A 13,720-nucleotide genomic window follows, 5' to 3' on the forward strand; every position below is an offset into this window, starting at 1 on the left:
ATTAACCCACTATCCCACAGGGCTCAAAGACATGCATATTTTGGAGAGAGATGGTAGAGTGATGGGCAGCCCCCAGGAAAAGCGGGGGTGCCTTGCTCAAGGGCACCTCAGCAGTGCCCAGGAGGTGAACTGGCACTTCTCCAGCTACCAGTCCACCTTCCATGCTTATGGTCCATGCTGGACTTGAACCGGCCACCCTCCGGTTCCCAAGCCAAATCCTTATGGACTGAGCTACTGCTGACCCCAAAACTTTTGAATATATGGAATGAAGTCTGAATATATTGAATGAAGTCTGAGTATATGGAATGAACCGTTGAATATATTGAATGAAACTTTGAATATATAGAATGAACCTTGAATATATGGACTGAAACTTGACTGACGTCAGACTTCACCGCAGTGTCTGCGGCCATCTTGTGTAACGTGTGGATGCTATAGCTAAAAGTGAGTGACAATGAGTTAGTCCTCTCATAATCTCGTTGCAGCAATATTAAACTATGAGGACATCAGTAACACACTGGCGAATGCGTGTACGGCCCAAAATCCCCCCGATACTCCTGCCCAATACTGTTCTTCTGACAAGGAAGGTCGCTCCGTTTTTAATCGTGGCAGACCTACTACAACAGGCAACAACAACCTCGGCATGTCTTCAACCTCACAGGAGTGCCCGACAACACCCCGTTTACAATCTCCACCCGTACACAAGGAAGGGTCCAAGACATTGTATGGTTAGCTTGATATAGTTTTCAGGTGATTTAATGAAGGTGAAACACAGAGAATGGCCGTGCGTAATGGCACTGCGCTCTGACGCGGCACTTCTCCGGCATTGGCGAAGCTGCTGCGGTTACAGGGATTTCGTGAACTGAGAGAGAAGCTCTTCATAATTTGTTTAGATACAATAAGAGTCACCCGCATTCATAGACCAATGCAGGCTGAATATTTCGTTTAGTATTGAACGTATTTGATGATCCGCGACACAGCTTTGGGCACGTTACTCACACCGCGGTCTGCGGACACACAGACAAATGTATATATTCCAAGTTTCATTCCATATATTCAACGTGTCGGCATTATCTCATTATGCATTTGTCTGTGTGTCCCTCTAGCCGCAGCAGCTTCGCCAGTGTCGGAGAAGTGCCGCGTCAGAGCGCAGTGCCATTACGCACGGCCATTCACTGTGTTTCACCTTCATTAAATCACCTGAAAACTATATCAAGCTAACCATACAGTGTCTTGGACCCCTCCTTGTGTACGGGTGGAGATTGTACACGGGGTGTTGTGGGGCACTCCTGTGAGGTTGAAGACATGCCGAGGTTGGCCTGATAAACAGCTGCCTGTTGTAGTAGGTCTGCCACGATTAAAAAGGGAGCGACCTTCCTTGTCAGTTGAACGGCATTGGGCAGGAGTATCGGGGGGATTTTGGGCCGTACACGCATTCGCCAGTGTGTTACTGATGTCCTCATAGTTTAATATTGCTGCAACGAGATTGTGAGAGGACCAACTCATTGTCACTCACTTTTAGCTATAGCATCCACACGTTGCACAAGATGGTCGCAGACACTGCGGTGAAGTCTGACGTCAGTCAAGGATCAATCCATATATTCAAGATTTCATTCAATATATTCAAAGTTTCATTCAATATATTCAAGGTTTCATTCCATATATTCAGACTTCATTCAATATATTCAAAGTTTCATTCAATATATTCAAGGTTTCATTCAATATATTCAAGGTTTCATTCCATATATTCAGACTTCATTCAATATATTCAAAGTTTCATTCAAAATATTCAAGGTTCATTCCATATATTCAAAGTTTCATTCCATATATTCAAATTCATATTTAATTTCCTGAACGGCATGCCATAATATATATATATAAATTGAATATACCTCTGTGTATGTAATGTGCTAATATATATATATATATATAATACATTTCAGAGGTAGATTCAAGGTGCTGTATAGGGCCATTGAAAACAGCACAGACACAAAATACTGCTAAAATGTAGCACAGCTGAAATATTTTATAGACTATAATAACAGAGGTAAAGAGAGATAAATAAAAAAAAATAAAACAAATAATGTAAAAAGAAATGTGCAGAATAATACAATAAAAATGTAATTAAAAACTATGATAGTATGACAAATAGTTAAGAGCACTTGTGAATAAACATTTGGTCTGTTTTTAAAACTCAGTCTGTAAACTACTAGTATAACATAAGAGTCAGTGAGAGTACAATTGTTCGAATCAGATAAAAGTCGCAGGTACTGCATGTACTACATAAAGTGTGTATAAACCGGAGTACTACTTAAAAGCTCAATCATATTTTAGAGGACGATCACTTCCGGCTCAACACTCGCACTTCCTGTACGCGCACCACGCGCGGTGGGAACCAGGTATTTAAACTTGGCCCCGCCCACTGCCTCAGATGAGAAAGCGAGTGCGACAAACAAATGGTCACGAGCACGTGAAGCGGATTTATCGAAAAAATACGGGAAATACTCCGTGAGAGAGTGAAGTGACGGAGCTACAGCTCACGACAGAGCTACACTCAGGTAAATAAGTGTTCTGGCGGAGTTTATGTGCGTAAACAACCGCCATTGTGACGTGTGTTAGCCTCGGTCAGCTTGCAAGTGGCTCTAGTGGGGCTAGCCTAGCTAGCTGCTTCGCTTAGCCTGCCGGTGTTTGTGTTGTTAGCTTTAGTGTTTTTCCTTAGACATGGATGACTGGTCATTATTATAGTTAGGAGACATCAATAAACTCCAGTTTGAGGAGAAGATGACTGCGTTGTTTTTAATAGCTGCCATGTTAGTGACCCAGTGTCCATAGAGCAACAGGCGCACCTGTTGTTCGCAATGGATTTTGGTGCGTCCTCAAGTTTACAGGAATGTGATAAAAACAAATCAAACTTATACTTTAGAAAAGCTTCTGTGTTGTGACCACTGACTCCAAACAAACTCCAAACGGCTCCTTGAGACAGAGGACACTGCTCTTTTTAACATAGCTGCTAATTCCAAAGACGCTTGTCTGTCTGTATGTTACTGTAGCAGAGAGCTCACTGCTCAGCAAATTGTGAAAACAGCAACACAAATGTTTACAGGGGAACCCTTTCTTTATTTAGATGTTCATCTATTTGATGAAGTTGTTTTCTTCATTTGCTGTGCGTTGAGCTCTCTCAGCCACCGTAGTATGTGTCTCGCTAAGTGTCCATCATATCGTCCTCACATATGGCATGTGTTTTGTTAATGGTCCGGGAAAGTGCAGTATCATATTTGTGTGATTTGGACATGAGATATGTTCAATATTGATGAAGTTTAAACAAGAAGGCGACCGGCGCTCTATAGCATTAGTGGGGGCAGGGCAGCGTTCCTTGAGTCTGTGGACTGAGTGAGTTCAACATGTCTTCTTCTATGTCCTCGGATAAACGTCTGCAGTGATCAGTACCTGGGTCAAAATCACAGATCATTTTGATCATTTAATAATTTTTACACATTTCACTATATTGGACTGTCTGATATCATATATCAGTCACTAATCACCACTTAGTCCACCATGTAGTGAGTTTGCTATTTTGTAGTGCTGTGTGAACGTTTCATAGAAGTCCCTCTCTATGTTAGCTGCTGCTGTAGGTGAAGTCAGGAATCTCTTCTGGAACTTGACATTGATTATGTAACCATGCAGGACCCACTGTCCATAGAAAAACTGGACGCACCTGTTCGGAATGGATTTTGGCGTTTCCTCCATTTTCTATGAATGTTAATATATAATAACCTTGTTTTTGGAAAAGCTTCTATGTTGTGACCACTGACTCCAAACAAATTCCAAACGGCTCCTTGAGACAGAGGACACTGCTCTTTTTAACATAGCTGCTAATTCCACAGACGCTTGTCTGTCTGTATGTTACTGTAGCAGAGAGCTCACTGCTCAGCAAATTGTGAAAACAGCAACACAAATGTTTACAGGGGAACCCTTTCTTTATTTAGATGTTCATCTATTTGATGAAGTTGTTTTCTTCATTTGCTGTGCGTTGAGCTCTCTCAGCCACCGTAGTATGTGTCTCGCTAAGTGTCCATCATATCGTCCTCACATATGGCATGTGTTTTGTTAATGGTCCGGGAAAGTGCAGTATCATATTTGTGTGATTTGGACATGAGATATGTTCAATATTGATGAAGTTTAAACAAGAAGGCGACCGGCGCTCTATAGCATTAGTGGGGGCAGGGCAGCGTTCCTTGAGTCTGTGGACTGAGTGAGTTCAACATGTCTTCTTCTATGTCCTCGGATAAACGTCTGCAGTGATCAGTACCTGGGTCAAAATCACAGATCATTTTGATCATTTAATAATTTTTACACATTTCACTATATTGGACTGTCTGATATCATATATCAGTCACTAATCACCACTTAGTCCACCATGTAGTGAGTTTGCTATTTTGTAGTGCTGTGTGAACGTTTCATAGAAGTCCCTCTCTATGTTAGCTGCTGCTGTAGGTGAAGTCAGGAATCTCTTCTGGAACTTGACATTGATTATGTAACCATGCAGGACCCACTGTCCATAGAAAAACTGGACGCACCTGTTCGGAATGGATTTTGGCGTTTCCTCCATTTTCTATGAATGTTAATATATAATAACCTTGTTTTTGGAAAAGCTTCTATGTTGTGACCACTGACTCCAAACAAATTCCAAACGGCTCCTTGAGACAGAGGACACTGCTCTTTTTAACATAGCTGCTAATTCCACAGACGCTTGTCTGTCTGTATGTTACTGTAGCAGAGAGCTCACTGCTCAGCAAATTGTGAAAACAGCAACACAAATGTTTACAGGGGAACCCTTTCTTTATTTAGATGTTCATCTATTTGATGAAGTTGTTTTCTTCATTTGCTGTGCGTTGAGCTCTCTCAGCCACCGTAGTATGTGTCTCGCTAAGTGTCCATCATATCGTCCTCACATATGGCATGTGTTTTGTTAATGGTCCGGGAAAGTGCAGTATCATATTTGTGTGATTTGGACATGAGATATGTTCAATATTGATGAAGTTTAAACAAGAAGGCGACCGGCGCTCTATAGCATTAGTGGGGGCAGGGCAGCGTTCCTTGAGTCTGTGGACTGAGTGAGTTCAACATGTCTTCTTCTATGTCCTCGGATAAACGTCTGCAGTGATCAGTACCTGGGTCAAAATCACAGATCATTTTGATCATTTAATAATTTTTACACATTTCACTATATTGGACTGTCTGATATCATATATCAGTCACTAATCACCACTTAGTCCACCATGTAGTGAGTTTGCTATTTTGTAGTGCTGTGTGAACGTTTCATAGAAGTCCCTCTCTATGTTAGCTGCTGCTGTAGGTGAAGTCAGGAATCTCTTCTGGAACTTGACATTGATTATGTAACCATGCAGGACCCACTGTCCATAGAAAAACTGGACGCACCTGTTCGGAATGGATTTTGGCGTTTCCTCCATTTTCTATGAATGTTAATATATAATAACCTTGTTTTTGGAAAAGCTTCTATGTTGTGACCACTGACTCCAAACAAATTCCAAACGGCTCCTTGAGACAGAGGACACTGCTCTTTTTAACATAGCTGCTAATTCCACAGACGCTTGTCTGTCTGTATGTTACTGTAGCAGAGAGCTCACTGCTCAGCAAATTGTGAAAACAGCAACACAAATGTTTACAGGGGAACCCTTTCTTTATTTAGATGTTCATCTATTTGATGAAGTTGTTTTCTTCATTTGCTGTGCGTTGAGCTCTCTCAGCCACCGTAGTATGTGTCTCGCTAAGTGTCCATCATATCGTCCTCACATATGGCATGTGTTTTGTTAATGGTCCGGGAAAGTGCAGTATCATATTTGTGTGATTTGGACATGAGATATGTTCAATATTGATGAAGTTTAAACAAGAAGGCGACCGGCGCTCTATAGCATTAGTGGGGGCAGGGCAGCGTTCCTTGAGTCTGTGGACTGAGTGAGTTCAACATGTCTTCTTCTATGTCCTCGGATAAACGTCTGCAGTGATCAGTACCTGGGTCAAAATCACAGATCATTTTGATCATTTAATAATTTTTACACATTTCACTATATTGGACTGTCTGATATCATATATCAGTCACTAATCACCACTTAGTCCACCATGTAGTGAGTTTGCTATTTTGTAGTGCTGTGTGAACGTTTCATAGAAGTCCCTCTCTATGTTAGCTGCTGCTGTAGGTGAAGTCAGGAATCTCTTCTGGAACTTGACATTGATTATGTAACCATGCAGGACCCACTGTCCATAGAAAAACTGGACGCACCTGTTCGGAATGGATTTTGGCGTTTCCTCCATTTTCTATGAATGTTAATATATAATAACCTTGTTTTTGGAAAAGCTTCTGTGTTGTGACCACTGACTCCAAACAAATTCCAAACGGCTCCTTGAGACAGAGGACACTCCTCTTTTTAACATAGCTGCTAATTCCACAGACGCTTGTCTGTCTGTATGTTACTGTAGCAGAGAGCTCACTGCTCAGCAAATTGTGAAAACAGCAACACAAATGTTTACAGGGGAACCCTTTCTTTATTTAGATGTTCATCTATTTGATGAAGTTGTTTTCTTCATTTGCTGTGCGTTGAGCTCTCTCAGCCACCGTAGTATGTGTCTCGCTAAGTGTCCATCATATCGTCCTCACATATGGCATGTGTTTTGTTAATGGTCCGGGAAAGTGCAGTATCATATTTGTGTGATTTGGACATGAGATATGTTCAATATTGATGAAGTTTAAACAAGAAGGCGACCGGCGCTCTATAGCATTAGTGGGGGCAGGGCAGCGTTCCTTGAGTCTGTGGACTGAGTGAGTTCAACATGTCTTCTTCTATGTCCTCGGATAAACGTCTGCAGTGATCAGTACCTGGGTCAAAATCACAGATCATTTTGATCATTTAATAATTTTTACACATTTCACTATATTGGACTGTCTGATATCATATATCAGTCACTAATCACCACTTAGTCCACCATGTAGTGAGTTTGCTATTTTGTAGTGCTGTGTGAACGTTTCATAGAAGTCCCTCTCTATGTTAGCTGCTGCTGTAGGTGAAGTCAGGAATCTCTTCTGGAACTTGACATTGATTATGTAACCATGCAGGACCCACTGTCCATAGAAAAACTGGACGCACCTGTTCGGAATGGATTTTGGCGTTTCCTCCATTTTCTATGAATGTTAATATATAATAACCTTGTTTTTGGAAAAGCTTCTATGTTGTGACCACTGACTCCAAACAAATTCCAAACGGCTCCTTGAGACAGAGGACACTGCTCTTTTTAACATAGCTGCTAATTCCAAAGACGCTTGTCTGTCTGTATGTTACTGTAGCAGAGAGCTCACTGCTCAGCAAATTGCGAAAACAGCAACACAAATGTTTCCAGGGGAACCCTTTATTTATTTACATGTTCATCTATTTGATGAAGTTGTTTTCTTCATTTGCTGTGCGTTGAGCTCTCTCAGCCACCGTAGTATGTGTCTCGCTAAGTGTCCATCATATCGTCCTCACATATGGCATGTGTTTTGTTAATGGTCCGGGAAAGTGCAGTATCATATTTGTGTGATTTGGACATGAGATATGTTCAATATTGATGAAGTTTAAACAAGAAGGCGACCGGCGCTCTATAGCATTAGTGGGGGCAGGGCAGCGTTCCTTGAGTCTGTGGACTGAGTGAGTTCAACATGTCTTCTTCTATGTCCTCGGATAAACGTCTGCAGTGATCAGTACCTGGGTCAAAATCACAGATCATTTTGATCATTTAATAATTTTTACACATTTCACTATATTGGACTGTCTGATATCATATATCAGTCACTAATCACCACTTAGTCCACCATGTAGTGAGTTTGCTATTTTGTAGTGCTGTGTGAACGTTTCATAGAAGTCCCTCTCTATGTTAGCTGCTGCTGTAGGTGAAGTCAGGAATCTCTTCTGGAACTTGACATTGATTATGTAACCATGCAGGACCCACTGTCCATAGAAAAACTGGACGCACCTGTTCGGAATGGATTTTGGCGTTTCCTCCATTTTCTATGAATGTTAATATATAATAACCTTGTTTTTGGAAAAGCTTCTATGTTGTGACCACTGACTCCAAACAAATTCCAAACGGCTCCTTGAGACAGAGGACACTGCTCTTTTTAACATAGCTGCTAATTCCAAAGACGCTTGTCTGTCTGTATGTTACTGTAGCAGAGAGCTCACTGCTCAGCAAATTGTGAAAACAGCAACACAAATGTTTCCAGGGGAACCCTTTATTTATTTACATGTTCATCTATTTGATGAAGTTGTTTTCTTCATTTGCTGTGCGTTGAGCTCTCTCAGCCACCGTAGTATGTGTCTCGCTAAGTGTCCATCATATCGTCCTCACATATGGCATGTGTTTTGTTAATGGTCCGGGAAAGTGCAGTATCATATTTGTGTGATTTGGACATGAGATATGTTCAATATTGATGAAGTTTAAACAAGAAGGCGACCGGCGCTCTATAGCATTAGTGGGGGCAGGGCAGCGTTCCTTGAGTCTGTGGACTGAGTGAGTTCAACATGTCTTCTTCTATGTCCTCGGATAAACGTCTGCAGTGATCAGTACCTGGGTCAAAATCACAGATCATTTTGATCATTTAATAATTTTTACACATTTCACTATATTGGACTGTCTGATATCATATATCAGTCACTAATCACCACTTAGTCCACCATGTAGTGAGTTTGCTATTTTGTAGTGCTGTGTGAACGTTTCATAGAAGTCCCTCTCTATGTTAGCTGCTGCTGTAGGTGAAGTCAGGAATCTCTTCTGGAACTTGACATTGATTATGTAACCATGCAGGACCCACTGTCCATAGAAAAACTGGACGCACCTGTTCGGAATGGATTTTGGCGTTTCCTCCATTTTCTATGAATGTTAATATATAATAACCTTGTTTTTGGAAAAGCTTCTGTGTTGTGACCACTGACTCCAAACAAATTCCAAACGGCTCCTTGAGACAGAGGACACTCCTCTTTTTAACATAGCTGCTAATTCCACAGACGCTTGTCTGTCTGTATGTTACTGTAGCAGAGAGCTCACTGCTCAGCAAATTGTGAAAACAGCAACACAAATGTTTACAGGGGAACCCTTTCTTTATTTAGATGTTCATCTATTTGATGAAGTTGTTTTCTTCATTTGCTGTGCGTTGAGCTCTCTCAGCCACCGTAGTATGTGTCTCGCTAAGTGTCCATCATATCGTCCTCACATATGGCATGTGTTTTGTTAATGGTCCGGGAAAGTGCAGTATCATATTTGTGTGATTTGGACATGAGATATGTTCAATATTGATGAAGTTTAAACAAGAAGGCGACCGGCGCTCTATAGCATTAGTGGGGGCAGGGCAGCGTTCCTTGAGTCTGTGGACTGAGTGAGTTCAACATGTCTTCTTCTATGTCCTCGGATAAACGTCTGCAGTGATCAGTACCTGGGTCAAAATCACAGATCATTTTGATCATTTAATAATTTTTACACATTTCACTATATTGGACTGTCTGATATCATATATCAGTCACTAATCACCACTTAGTCCACCATGTAGTGAGTTTGCTATTTTGTAGTGCTGTGTGAACGTTTCATAGAAGTCCCTCTCTATGTTAGCTGCTGCTGTAGGTGAAGTCAGGAATCTCTTCTGGAACTTGACATTGATTATGTAACCATGCAGGACCCACTGTCCATAGAAAAACTGGACGCACCTGTTCGGAATGGATTTTGGCGTTTCCTCCATTTTCTATGAATGTTAATATATAATAACCTTGTTTTTGGAAAAGCTTCTGTGTTGTGACCACTGACTCCAAACAAATTCCAAACGGCTCCTTGAGACAGAGGACACTGCTCTTTTTAACATAGCTGCTAATTCCACAGACGCTTGTCTGTCTGTATGTTACTGTAGCAGAGAGCTCACTGCTCAGCAAATTGTGAAAACAGCAACACAAATGTTTACAGGGGAACCCTTTCTTTATTTAGATGTTCATCTATTTGATGAAGTTGTTTTCTTCATTTGCTGTGCGTTGAGCTCTCTCAGCCACCGTAGTATGTGTCTCGCTAAGTGTCCATCATATCGTCCTCACATATGGCATGTGTTTTGTTAATGGTCCGGGAAAGTGCAGTATCATATTTGTGTGATTTGGACATGAGATATGTTCAATATTGATGAAGTTTAAACAAGAAGGCGACCGGCGCTCTATAGCATTAGTGGGGGCAGGGCAGCGTTCCTTGAGTCTGTGGACTGAGTGAGTTCAACATGTCTTCTTCTATGTCCTCGGATAAACGTCTGCAGTGATCAGTACCTGGGTCAAAATCACAGATCATTTTGATCATTTAATAATTTTTACACATTTCACTATATTGGACTGTCTGATATCATATATCAGTCACTAATCACCACTTAGTCCACCATGTAGTGAGTTTGCTATTTTGTAGTGCTGTGTGAACGTTTCATAGAAGTCCCTCTCTATGTTAGCTGCTGCTGTAGGTGAAGTCAGGAATCTCTTCTGGAACTTGACATTGATTATGTAACCATGCAGGACCCACTGTCCATAGAAAAACTGGACGCACCTGTTCGGAATGGATTTTGGCGTTTCCTCCATTTTCTATGAATGTTAATATATAATAACCTTGTTTTTGGAAAAGCTTCTATGTTGTGACCACTGACTCCAAACAAATTCCAAACGGCTCCTTGAGACAGAGGACACTGCTCTTTTTAACATAGCTGCTAATTCCAAAGACGCTTGTCTGTCTGTATGTTACTGTAGCAGAGAGCTCACTGCTCAGCAAATTGTGAAAACAGCAACACAAATGTTTACAGGGGAACCCTTTCTTTATTTAGATGTTCATCTATTTGATGAAGTTGTTTTCTTCATTTGCTGTGCGTTGAGCTCTCTCAGCCACCGTAGTATGTGTCTCGCTAAGTGTCCATCATATCGTCCTCACATATGGCATGTGTTTTGTTAATGGTCCGGGAAAGTGCAGTATCATATTTGTGTGATTTGGACATGAGATATGTTCAATATTGATGAAGTTTAAACAAGAAGGCGACCGGCGCTCTATAGCATTAGTGGGGGCAGGGCAGCGTTCCTTGAGTCTGTGGACTGAGTGAGTTCAACATGTCTTCTTCTATGTCCTCGGATAAACGTCTGCAGTGATCAGTACCTGGGTCAAAATCACAGATCATTTTGATCATTTAATAATTTTTACACATTTCACTATATTGGACTGTCTGATATCATATATCAGTCACTAATCACCACTTAGTCCACCATGTAGTGAGTTTGCTATTTTGTAGTGCTGTGTGAACGTTTCATAGAAGTCCCTCTCTATGTTAGCTGCTGCTGTAGGTGAAGTCAGGAATCTCTTCTGGAACTTGACATTGATTATGTAACCATGCAGGACCCACTGTCCATAGAAAAACTGGACGCACCTGTTCGGAATGGATTTTGGCGTTTCCTCCATTTTCTATGAATGTTAATATATAATAACCTTGTTTTTGGAAAAGCTTCTATGTTGTGACCACTGACTCCAAACAAATTCCAAACGGCTCCTTGAGACAGAGGACACTGCTCTTTTTAACATAGCTGCTAATTCCAAAGACGCTTGTCTGTCTGTATGTTACTGTAGCAGAGAGCTCACTGCTCAGCAAATTGCGAAAACAGCAACACAAATGTTTCCAGGGGAACCCTTTATTTATTTACATGTTCATCTATTTGATGAAGTTGTTTTCTTCATTTGCTGTGCGTTGAGCTCTCTCAGCCACCGTAGTATGTGTCTCGCTAAGTGTCCATCATATCGTCCTCACATATGGCATGTGTTTTGTTAATGGTCCGGGAAAGTGCAGTATCATATTTGTGTGATTTGGACATGAGATATGTTCAATATTGATGAAGTTTAAACAAGAAGGCGACCGGCGCTCTATAGCATTAGTGGGGGCAGGGCAGCGTTCCTTGAGTCTGTGGACTGAGTGAGTTCAACATGTCTTCTTCTATGTCCTCGGATAAACGTCTGCAGTGATCAGTACCTGGGTCAAAATCACAGATCATTTTGATCATTTAATAATTTTTACACATTTCACTATATTGGACTGTCTGATATCATATATCAGTCACTAATCACCACTTAGTCCACCATGTAGTGAGTTTGCTATTTTGTAGTGCTGTGTGAACGTTTCATAGAAGTCCCTCTCTATGTTAGCTGCTGCTGTAGGTGAAGTCAGGAATCTCTTCTGGAACTTGACATTGATTATGTAACCATGCAGGACCCACTGTCCATAGAAAAACTGGACGCACCTGTTCGGAATGGATTTTGGCGTTTCCTCCATTTTCTATGAATGTTAATATATAATAACCTTGTTTTTGGAAAAGCTTCTATGTTGTGACCACTGACTCCAAACAAATTCCAAACGGCTCCTTGAGACAGAGGACACTGCTCTTTTTAACATAGCTGCTAATTCCAAAGACGCTTGTCTGTCTGTATGTTACTGTAGCAGAGAGCTCACTGCTCAGCAAATTGTGAAAACAGCAACACAAATGTTTCCAGGGGAACCCTTTATTTATTTACATGTTCATCTATTTGATGAAGTTGTTTTCTTCATTTGCTGTGCGTTGAGCTCTCTCAGCCACCGTAGTATGTGTCTCGCTAAGTGTCCATCATATCGTCCTCACATATGGCATGTGTTTTGTTAATGGTCCGGGAAAGTGCAGTATCATATTTGTGTGATTTGGACATGAGATATGTTCAATATTGATGAAGTTTAAACAAGAAGGCGACCGGCGCTCTATAGCATTAGTGGGGGCAGGGCAGCGTTCCTTGAGTCTGTGGACTGAGTGAGTTCAACATGTCTTCTTCTATGTCCTCGGATAAACGTCTGCAGTGATCAGTACCTGGGTCAAAATCACAGATCATTTTGATCATTTAATAATTTTTACACATTTCACTATATTGGACTGTCTGATATCATATATCAGTCACTAATCACCACTTAGTCCACCATGTAGTGAGTTTGCTATTTTGTAGTGCTGTGTGAACATTTAGTGAAATCTTTATAACCTATATATATGGTGCATTGTGTTTGTGGCAGACAGGTGATAAGAGAGAGGGCAGCAGGAACAGCCCAACCTGTCCTCTGAATATATAGCAGAGCATCACAGCTCAAACTGCAGCAAACATGTTTATTTACTTATATAAATACTGGTCATTCAAGGTGCTATTTACCCAAAAGTATCAACACTAACTTTAAAGTAAATATTTAACATTTATTATGGGATTTTCCACTGGCCGACCTTATTGTTGTTGTTTGTCATAATCCTGTGGCAATGACGTCATTACCTGTGCAGAAAGTACTTGCAGTGTAGTGTCCGATGCCACTTTATGTATATAGTCCTCTAAATAGAAGTCCCTATATGTTATTTTTTACGTATAGATACTTCAAACTTACATTGACACACCTTCCATTCAGCTAAAAACCATTTCTTCTAATCCTTGTTGTAAATATTGTAATTTTGTTAATGTGCTCTGCTACATGCAGCATCTATTGCACTTCTGTCCATCCTGATAGAGGGATCTCTCACATGTGGCTCTATCTGAGGTTTCTTCTGGTTTGTTCTACCTGTTAATGGGTGTTTTGGTCGTTTTTAGGTAGAGTTAAGAACAGAGGATGTTGCACCTATGAGAC

General features: G+C 41.0%; 1 long non-coding RNA gene across 1 annotated transcript in view; it reads left to right on the top strand.

Annotated features, from left to right (window-relative positions):
- Positions 1 to 2,436: 2,436 nt before the first annotated feature.
- The window catches only part of LOC138406362 (uncharacterized), a 34,597-nt gene continuing 23,313 nt past the window's right edge, over positions 2,437 to 13,720 (top strand). The window contains exon 1 of the long non-coding RNA XR_011239834.1: positions 2,437 to 2,558. This is a non-coding gene — a long non-coding RNA (uncharacterized lncRNA). The remainder of the gene's footprint in view (positions 2,559 to 13,720) is intronic.

This window comes from Paralichthys olivaceus, chromosome 22 (genome assembly GCF_024713975.1).
Source record: "Paralichthys olivaceus isolate ysfri-2021 chromosome 22, ASM2471397v2, whole genome shotgun sequence".
Lineage (NCBI taxonomy): Eukaryota > Metazoa > Chordata > Actinopteri > Pleuronectiformes > Paralichthyidae > Paralichthys > Paralichthys olivaceus.